We start from the raw sequence: 11567 nt of genomic DNA, 5'->3' as shown, positions 1-11567 counted from the left end.
CAGATACACAGAGATCTCTCAGACGCCGAGAAGCTGCGAGCTTAGCAAAGCATTTAGATGCTCACCAGCTGTAAAACAGTGAGAGAGAGAGGGCCACAGGCCATGCTAACCAGTAGACCATACTGTATTGTAACTGCGTTAGGGCATTAAAGAGGTATGCAGTTATATTTGACTCTGTCTGACCAAGAACAATAATCCCAGTTAGAAGAAGACTTTGCAATTCAAGAGAATCAATGAGAATCAATGAAAGAGCACTGAGCTGGATGGTCACTCACTCCTCTGTTGCGTGTGTATGTTAGCGTCTGGGTATATAGCCAATATGTGGAGAAAGGATATGGCAGAGTGGGGTATGAAAATTGTAAATACAGTGTATTTACATAAGGACATGATGGTGATATATGAAAGCTTTAAACAGAAAGATAAGAATATTGGACTAGGCTTTGTGACCCCCACCCCACCCCCCACCCCTCCCCCAGCCCCCCAATATATCAGTGGCTCAAATCTCTGGCATGCTCCTCTAAACAGTGCCATGAATGGAGTTAAGTTTGCTGCTCACATGTGGGAAAGTTTTGCCTTTTCAGGACAGTTGGGATTCATTTTGCAGAGCTAAACGGGCAATCAGCACTTCCTCTGCTGAAAAGCTGGCTGGTTGATGGCTTTTGACATAGCATGCTATGGTGTAAGGAAGGATGCCAGTGGACTTTCTACTTACTGTCTGCACTCCGTCACAATTATGAAAAGGCATTCAAACCGGCAGACGGTGGGAGAGGGCAGATTGCAAACAACCCCATGTGACCTAATACAGCCATATTAACTAAACATCAGGGCACAGCCTACCGATAAAGTAAATAGATTATAAACAAGAGCTTGGATGAACAGAAGTCACGTGAGCTGACAGAAAAAAAAATTCCAGGGATCACCAGAAATGCTCAATTTACATTTGCAGTCGCCCAAGAGACCTGCATACGAACTGCCAGTTTGCACTCATTATCCATGGAGTTTAATCCCGCTTGGATTTAATTTTTCCACCACAATTATGTTTATAAAATGCAGTTCTCCCCCAATAGCCCATACACAAAATATCAAGATTGGGTTTCAAGTCGATTCAACTATTCAACTATTTAGGTGACTAGTTACCTTTGAAAAGGGTTTCTCTCCACTTTCACTGGCTTACCACAGTTGTCCAAATGTAGGTAATAAATTCTAATGCAAACATTCTGTTTTGTGGTGTGAAAGGCCACATGTTTGTTCAAAACTCTCCAATTTGATCCATGCTGTATCAGTTTCATTAGCCTGTTTGATCTGAAAGATAAACAAATCTTCAAAGGTTGGTTTTGGACAGAAGAGCTATCAGAATGTCCACACCCTCAGTAAAAGAACTTACCATTTCTGCCAAACCTTGGGAAATATTTCTTTAATGACCAGACTCATACTGACTGAATCTAGTTTAAGTTATAAAGATCTCACACACAGCTGGCACACATACTTTGCTATGTAAAGAATATGAAAGAACAACCATAACACTTGGTGGCTGGGGACCTCAGAATGAAACTTTTAGGCACTTAAATGTATCCATAGCGGTTAATGTAACACTTAAATATTAAAAATAATTTTATAACTTAGCATATATGTGAGTCATTTTACAAGTAGCTTGTCTGATGAGATCATCCACTTTTCTCTGATCCCTGTAATACTTTACAAAATTAAAACAAAAATATCTTTGGGCAATCAGATATGAGTTAGAGGTACTGAGCTGTTGAAAGGCTCTGGCTGCAGATCTGAGACCCTCAACATAATGTGTTTTTTCAACGTGCCTACAAATGTCTGGCTTCAGTAACGTGAGCTGAAATGATAGTCATCTACGCGCATCATCCTATAACCATCAGAAAGTGGACATGTCGCATTTTTCCCTCTAAAAAAAAACTTTTATATTCATGAAAAAGCATTTCTACATTTCACCAGTATTTTCCCTTGAATACCCCCCCCCCACACACACACACACACACACTCACATACACTCACACACACTTAAACTATACATTTCATAGTTCTCTAGGCATTAGGTCACATGTTGCCAATAATGATTCAAAAAGCCTTACCTTTAAAATGTTTGCAAGTTGAAATAACACAGTTATGCTTAAAATACCTTATTCAGTTTTGTTTTACAGGTATGATTATCTTCAAGTGGTAAGACTAATGGTCATTTTACAGTGTTCGCTGTTCACCAGCCAATCAGATTTACTCAAAATTCCACACTCAGACATGATACTGTCATTGACACTAGTTCATACTTCAGTGTAGTATGTCTTTATGTAGACAGGTTAGAACTAAAAAAATCAAAAGCAATTTGACTCAAGGGAATAAAATGTGTGTTGATCCAAAAATGTCAAGCAATGGACTTTGGCAACTAGGTTTTCAGAATCTAGGGAAAATTAGAATCATAAGATGATGTTGGCTAACCTATACTACAATATGCACGACAATGTATATTCATGACATCATTATATTCGAGGCATTATCCAACTTATGACTATTTAAATGGAAAAATATTTTTCTCCCAAAAGATAAAGTTTCAAGTGACTTACAAAACTGTTCTGCACTAAAGCAAATTTGACATTTTTCACTTACCAAAGTCATTATGATGTGCTTCCTTTTCTGGTCAGACTCAGACTTTGATGCATCACATTAGCCCATGATTAGACTATTGAGAAGTTAAAACTCTCAAAGTCCTCACAGAACCTATCCGTTTATTCTGCCTGCTCCTCTGCAAGCTCCTTTCTCCACTCCTGCCATGGATGCCCTCGGCAACTAAAACTTTAGGGAAGAAAAAGTGACTCTACGGGTATTTTAGGACTCATGGTGATTGCTGTGTAATGCTGCTTCATCACGACAACTGTTGTAAAAAGCGCTATATAAACAAACTCGACTTTCCACTTCACATCACAAGTGTCAGCATACTGAGCTAAGACTTATGCAGTGATAAGTCTGGCGTTTTTAACTGGTCGAATCAGATGACGTTACATCTGGTTCTTCTCTGTGCGTTGTGTACAGTGGAGACTATCAGGAAGCAGCATTTAAAGCCCTTGAGGTAGCCCTTCCCTGCCGGCTGCAGCGGAGGACTCCTCATCTCTTCTCCCAGCGAGGCCGTCTCCTCAGCCCTGTTCCGTAGAGCGGCCGCGAGAGTGGCTGATCAGTTGCTTTCCGATCTTTTGTAATCGCAACGGAGCAGGACTTTCGACTGATGCCATTCGTGTGAGAGAATGGTGGCCAGCGATATGGGATTTTCCTTCCTGTCCCTCTCTCTAATTAATTTCTCTGCAGCTGTTAACAGATGTTGTGAGGAAAAGGCCTGAAATCTGTTTCATTAAAATGTGTGTTATTGGTGGCCGGGGAGAGCATCATAAAACAGAAACTTGCAGGAGAGATCACAGCCAAAAGGCCACAGCCATGAAAGCATTTATACAAAAGCGACAGGACGTGAGAAAAAGGCCTGAGTGATTTGTGGGGCTTTGTGAGGTTTCGCTCCAAACAGCATTTTAACCAAGATAAATACCACTAAAATAGATATAAATACCACTAAAATAGATATCAATCTGTAAATCTGTAAAATCACCAAGGTGTGAATCTATAAAATCACCAAGATCCAGAAATGTAGTCCCAGTGTTATGCTGATATAACCACCCACTGTTACAGGGGGAAGATGGAGGATGTAAATCAATTCAGCACTCGTTTGACCTGAAAATGACACAGAAAATAAAACAAATGGACGTCCACCTATATTGTGACACGGTTAGGTTTCATTTCATTGGAGCTTTAAGACATTACTTAAAAGCCAATGTATTAAGTAACTATGATATTAATAAATCCATTTTTCCCAAGCCTGTCATTACTTTTAAACACAGTAATGCCATCCGATTGAAAACTTCACTACCAAAAATACAGTGGCCACAAGGGAAAAAGCATCCAGCAAATCTGTGTAAAGCTCATACATACTGTGCATTACACAGCTTTGAATTTTGTGCAACATCTGAACAACCAAACAATTTAAAAAAAGAAAAGCATGGTCTATTTACATCCAAATGTACCTTTCTACATATCTCTAGTATCTTTCCTTCATGATTTCTTCTTCCCGCTTCCTTAAGCATTACCAAGGCCGGAACAAAGCACTGCCAGCCCACCCGCAGCACGGCTCGACAGGGGATTGGGCAGAGTGAACAACCCTGACACATGAACCATGACAGTCAACCAAAGCGGTGCAGGCAGTCACGGTGCTCCAAACACATGCACAAAACACTCAGGTAGTGCATAAACTCAGACAGCAAGATCCTGCCTACTCTAAGCAGATCTAAAAACAGAGCAGGAGACTACGTCAGCTGAAAGGTGCAGAGATGCACATTCTGTCTTAATGGGATAGAATGGGTTAAAGAAGTAAGGAGAGAAAATCATTTTGATTTTGAAGGCTGGAAGTGGGAAAAGTGAAGGTTATGTTTACACCAGCGTAGAAACATCCAGAGATCATTTCCAGTGGTTCTGTTTCAGTTCTGCTGTCCATTCCAGAGAATAATCCCAAATGAACAACAGCTCTCTTTCCCGTCAATTCCTGACTTTAATAAATAAAAAAAAAAACAATGAATATAATTATGAAATCCATGACCACATAATCTCCAAAACTGCTGAGCCTATCCAAAGACCATAAAAAGAATTTGTATTACATTTTTACCACAACAAGGCAACATAATGGTATCCCACTGATCCAATTAAACGTCTCTGCAGAGACATCACAAGACACAAATGTCTTCAAACTTACTAGCCTTTAAAATCCTGTGAACTGGACTTGGTGGGAAGATTTCCTGTGCGTACACCAAAGGCAGCAGGTTAACGAGTCTCCTCAGAGGAGATGAACAAGGAGATGAACAACAGCTTGCAAGGACACATTTTACTAAGAGAGAGAAGAAGAAAAACGACAAGACCGAGGCCATCTACAGCAGCAGGAAACATGAGCTCTAAGGGCATCTAACTCTTTACAGCAACAACACAAAAATGAAACTTTCTTACCACTTTAGAACTTCTGAGATGATTACAGAAGAAAATGAGGAGAAGCTGTGTCTAGTGTATTTGGCTCAGCTAAAGGCTAAAAGGCTCATCACAACACAGACCACAGAGGAGCACTTTACTAGTGGAGTATTATATTTTTTGCATTCTGCCAAAAAGCTCTTCCTTTTCCACATGATCTGAAAGCACAAACACAGTCATGCAGACAGTACTCTATAATAGCTCTTTTAAGCTGGCAGCGCCAAACTGAAAACTGAACCAAACAAAAAAGGCCAAGAGGAACGGTTTGTAGCTATCTGAATGTATGTTTGGGTATTGGGGTGGGGGTTGAAGTGCATACTGAGTGCCACACTGCTGTGTGTCAGAGCTGACTGAGGGTCAGGTCATAGCAGGCCATGCTGGAGCCTCACCACCGGCAGACTTCTGTTCCACTGTGTGCATCTGACAGTTCACCCGTGTCACTGTGTGTTCCACAGAAACCTCTCTCATCGCAACCACACATCCTGGATAATGCAGCCAAGAAAAGGTTCTTCCACATTTCCACTTTACATGGTCCAGTATAGGTAACACACTAGAACAGAGTCTGTATGAAAGAATGTTTGCATCAGACATTCTGCAATCACTGTAATTCTGCAAAAATCTTATGGCTTCAATTGCATTGTTTCCTGTATATTTGTTTCTTTAGATTTCTTTGTAATTTTGTGTGTTTTACAAGGCAGGTGACCCAGGGTGTCCATACATATACTGGCAAGTACATTCATTTTCAGCCTTGGGCACATGTCTGGGGACAGGCTCACGCCGGCATGTTACCCTGGTGACTAGGGGTGTCTATGTTTTCCTGCAGATAACCGATGGCCCGTCTATACAGTGGAGGTCGAATTACTGAAGCAAGACCGAGACATCAGGCTGTTCTACATGTGGCATTCAACAGTGTCCTCTTCCTTCCCTATCTGTTAACATCTTCGTATTGGACATCAAAGCATCTTAGATAATAGTTTTTTTGTTTTTTTTTTACCAGGGAACATTAAAAGTAAACTTTGTAGTCTAAAGTAGTAGATACGTTAATGCTCATATACGGTGTCAGAAGATGGACTTGGTATCAATCGAAGAGACCAGTAGTTCGTTTAAGCATATATAAGCAAGCTTTAACCCATTATTGTCAAACAGATTGCCATCTCAGTGACACGCCAGAACTGTCAAACTAGGCACAAACAAAAGTGTGATCCAGCGAAAAAACAAACAGACTAAATCTAAAGAACATTGTTTACTGACTGTCTGAGGGGATTTACCGACTTCAGCTGCAAGTGAAGCACGAGACGCTGCGCGAGAGCGCAAGCCCTTGAGCACGCTGTGTGGAATTTAAATCTGGTGCGTTCTGGTCAAACCGGGCTTAACCAAAAGGACTAAGATGGAAATGTCTCCAGGTCCGAACTGGATGCCAGCGATAACGGCGCAAAAAGAGTTCGGTTTCGTGTGTATGTGCAAACACCAAAATGTTTCACCAAAATGCTCGTTAAAAGGCTACAAGAAGCGTTTCTGGTAAATAGTTTTTAGGTCTAAACAGATATCCATTGAAGTCAATGAGAAGGCCAAATTTCTAGAGCACCCTTGCAAACAAGTTCATGACAAAACGTTTTCATGACACGATGATAACCTAAGGTCAAGATCCATTTCTTCGGAGCAAGAAATCTAGATCTTTTGTTTGTGTTTAAAAATGATTATGATTGCATCTGAAGTGACATGGCAGGGTTTAGCACTGGCTGCTGGAGTCTGCGACAGGTACAGGGGGGATCTTTAAATGTGTTTCAGCCCATGTCTTGGAAATAAATCAAAGTAAGAGCACTGCAGTGAGTTCCCCAAGCACATGAGATTTAAAGAACACAGCCATGTCTAGCTCTTTGTTAACGAGTTTTCTAATAGTGCAAAGCTTGCTGAAGCACCTCTAGCACAGCCCAGCATCCTGAGTTTTGCTTCTGTTGGTCCAATCACGAGGCCACCTGAAGATTTTGAGTGCGACTGAAAGCATCCAGTTTCAAAACAGAACTCGGAACTGGAAGCCCTATACCATCTGTTGCTAATGTGTGCCCTAGTAGGACAGGCTCTTTTGTAAAACTGAGAGTTAGAAATGCAGCAAAAAAAAAACCTTCCACATGCTCTATCCATTTAGTGCAGGACTGGGGTGTCTCTGAAGGGAAAGTGGTGAAAGGGCAGAGAAAAATAGCAAAACGATAGATGTGTCCTCCTCTAACCTGTTGCTGTGGTCAAAATTAAACAAAAAGCACTCTGCATGGTTCAAGCCTCGTGCTAGACAAAACATCTTAAGGTGACATTTAGGTCTACCAAGTCAGTTTGAATCCTTCCGAAAAGGGCAAGAGACAGGCAGGGATTTCGTTATCAGTGACTGATGGTACTTACCCATAACTGATACAGTGAAGCATGACACAGTTTTGAATGATGGAATGTGATAATGGCATACGAAAGTCTGGCTTGGTGCTCGTAAGAGTGGACTGTTTACTCATTGTTTGGCGGTTGTGGTTGATTGTATAACGGGACGGAAGCTCGGGTTTCTTAGCTCCGTGCTTGTTTATGAGTTGTAGACAAGCCAGTCCTCTCTGGAGGAGGTCAGGACCAGTTTAACCTCACAACTTCATCTTAAATGCACGAACAGCAGTGCTTCTTCCCCGAGGAAGCTCCAGAGAGCTGCCACCTAGTGTTCTCTGACTGGAGTTTACATTGCATACATAACTAGAGTGTGTGATTGAATTGGGCCAGCTTTACGACATTGCATCTTTAGCTGTGTTTAAACTCTCGCACGTCGGCTTGGCCTTTCCGGTTAAGTGCGTGTGCGTGCGTACATGCCTAATGTCGGAGCCCTAGGCCCCGGAGCTAGGCCATGACTCCTTTATCAGACGCGACTCTCCTGCCCAGAGTGGGGCAGAGCCATTGTGTGCGGCTGATGCAGGCTCATGGCTAATTGCCGGTTAAAGCAGGATTGAGTGTTGACCCGAAACCCTGAGGAGAGTGCTGATAAAAACTCTCACATAGCCTCCACACTGACCCACAGCTAGTCGTGTGTGAGCAGACAGAGCTCCCTGAATACTGTAACCCTCAGGGGTGAACAGAGGGGCCACTCTGGGGTAAAGGATTGCAGAGAACAGGAAAGGCATCACATCCCGGAACTAGGTTCAGCTCTGAACAAACGTGAAGGGACTTTGCAGGCACGGGGTTAAACGCAAATGGTTCATTTGCTTCTAGAGAATGAAAAAACCTCAGAGATAAGACCAGACGAGTATTATTCCAGCCTTCCTCATGAGCATCACCACCTCAGTTCAGTTCAGATGACAGTTCAGCTTGGGTGGATGTCCATGTCAAAGTCAAAACCACTGGAATCAGTGACACTGATGCAAAAAAATACTCAAGAAAGTGAACATGTTAAATATGCTTTGTATGCGCACTTTTTCTTGATTTGCAAGATGTATTTTGAATACACTGTGCAATTCATCTATACAGTGTTAACTAATTGCGTTTTCATTTTCTAGGACTATAAACACAGTACTCAATTAATACAAGTCTTTCATTAGAGTGTAGAATCAGTATGATTTTCTTTAGAATTGCAAAGTAAATCATATTGATTCTACACTTTTGGAATATATTTATATATATTGGAATATATTTTCATCAGAAATGGCACTCTTGGTTCAAGTGATAAATCTGTGTAGATCTGGAATCATACAACTACTGTGCATTCCAGTGTCAACCCTAAAGCGACCTCTGTACAGGGAAGTAGGTCTCCTCACACCACTGCTGGCTTTTGTGCCGCACCCACTGCTGTACTGAGAAAGAAAGGATCTCGTCTAATTGTGTTACCATTAATTTTGACTCTGTTTGCGCACAGGAAGCGGAAAGTGGGGGCAACATTTGCTGACCCTTTTCCTGTGTGAATTACTCCCTTGTTTCTGTCCTCTTCCTACCATCGCTCGATCCAATCAGGAAGTTTTATACCACTCACCTTTGACCCCTGCATGCCCCGCTTTATGTCCCCGAGAGCTCTTACGCTCCGGCGCTCATCACTGGCGCCTGTGCAGGTCTGGTTCAGTATGGCAGCACCCAGGACTGGGTGACATTTTAAAGAATGGGCTTCAATCATTCACCATGTATTTCATTTGAGCACATCGGTTGTATAATTTTGATCATCCAATTCAGCATATATATTGTCTCTCAATCGGTAGAGCTATCTCCAATTTTGCTTTTCAGAAACCAGGAATCTAAAGTCATATGTGGCTCTTTGAATCATCGAAATGTGTCAATAAAAATAAACATGTTTTGCATTAATGCAAATGTAGTAGTCGGTGCTCTTAGTAAGTATGAGGAGCCCTTTATTTTCCAATAGAGTTAGCAACATTTCTATAACATCTCTTCTTATGTCTACCATACATGACAAGTTTGAAACAAACTGAGGCAGTGGGACCAGAACATGGGGGGCAGCTGGAACGTCTCTGCTCGTAAGGAGACCGTTAACAAAGACAACATGCAGAAATGCCAGCCTGTTAAGTACAGGTATTAAAATGAAAGAGGGTCAACTGATGAAAATGCTGTTCTATATGGAAATAATGACATGCTGCTCCAGGGGGTTGATAAATCATTTATAAGTGGCAGGAGTGATAGCCTTGTTTTCATTAGAGAAGGTTTGCTGTGGGTGATGTGTGGCTCAAGAGCGCCTCCTATAGGTATTTTGGGGGTGGGACGGGGGGGGGGGGGGGGTTGACAGTCAAAATCAGCAGATTCAAAATCACTTCCAAATCAGCAGATTCAAAATCACTTCAAAATCAGCAGATGTCCATTGTTAATGTAGAGGGAGCAAACTGTGTGTGTGTGTGTGTGTGTGTGTGTGTAAAAATACTGAGATATCGTTATGATATAGTTATGCATACTTCAAGTATGTCTGTGTTTATATGTTTACTGGGGCTATTGTGAAGGTATTGGTGTAGAGTGAAAGAGAAGAGAATTTCTATAATTAGCTTTCATGTTTTGCCACAAATATCAAAATAGGGCATTTCATTCACCACTAAGATTCTTCTTAACCCCAGAGAAGGAGCTGGAATCACATCACTGCAAGGGGAAACTGAAAAACAGTCTGGAATGGATAACTTAGCCTCTGGTATAAACAACCTATCATCCACGACCAATGTAGCCTCTACACCACATCACTCCGACTCTGAGCCTTAATCAAGGCCTCTCAGCTCCAGTTCAAGTTACCCAAACCAGAGACAGTTGATAGTGCAACAATCAAGGGGCACTTCGCTGCCCCTTGAGTTAAGCTGATAAGCTATTAGCTAATTTGCAAACCACTGCTTTGTAATGCTGATATCTCCTTACACTTATGAGCTCAATATGCTGATATCTCCTTACGCTCGCGATATTGTTATGCCAATATCTGCTTATGCTTATGAGCTTGTTATGCTGATCATCTTTCGCTTACTACCTTTATCAGCAGGACCGAGGGCAGGAAAGGCATTGATGCTGAGTTATTGAGAGGTTGAGTTATTGTTGGGGAGCAGCAGAGTTGTAGCTTAGTGACCTCCAACCACAAAAGCATGTCATCACTAATATAAAGATTCTGTGGTCTTGTCATGCATGTGTTTTGGTCTAGAGGAGGACATTTCTGGTTGAATCTTATGTTTATGTGTGTGTGTGTGTGTGTTTGACAGAATGCTTTTCTTCTTGACTCATTGATTTGACAGACATACTAAACCCTCTGATCTTTAAGTGGTGGGGAAAAATGTTTCGTAAGATGAAAATGTTCCATCACCTAAGTCACTGAATTGTTTAGCTGTATGTCAACTTGTGGTCTAAAAACCGAAGTGATATAATAATCAGGATGTTTCACTGCTCATCCGTGGAACTTCATCTAAATGGCCGGATATCCCCGTGTATTTAAAGCACTGTAGGCGATACACACGTCACAAGTGACTCACCATCACATGGCACTCACTGGAGTTTAAAGGTTTGAACAAGTATGAAGGTGTCAGAGCGAAGATGTCGTGAAGGTGATTCAAGTACTCACCATGCTGTCATGACACCTTTAACCTGGCAAGCTCACAATGGTTCCACTAGTCAGTTTTCAATAGATTTCTCTATCTTTATGCAGCTTTGAATACTCTTTATTCATCTGCATGAGGGCTGAGCAGCTATACCCCCACAGTGCGAGAGCACTATCAGGAAACGCCCATAGCTTTTGATCCCAGGAGGACTTAAGTATGACTTCTTTTTGGTCTTTCATGAAAAGATGCCTCACTTTAGCAAAGTCTTCTTAGATGCAATGTAAATGGTGAATTATATGATTCATTATCACTGCGACGAGGCACGTATAATAAGACATAAATAGCAGATTTATATTATCATGAGAGACAGAGGCAACATTTTGCTTTATTCCGTTATTGGGCTACGTTTAGAATCTCCCTTTTCTCTTGGAAATCAATCTGTGAAAAATCTGTTTCCTTATGTGCTCGTGGGGC

Source organism: Electrophorus electricus, chromosome 15 (assembly GCF_041902795.1).
Source record: "Electrophorus electricus isolate QZ-2024a chromosome 15, ASM4190279v1, whole genome shotgun sequence".
NCBI classification, from domain to species: Eukaryota; Metazoa; Chordata; class Actinopteri; order Gymnotiformes; family Gymnotidae; genus Electrophorus; species Electrophorus electricus.
The sequence above is the reverse complement of the archived record's forward strand: the minus strand, read 5'-3'. Positions refer to the sequence as shown.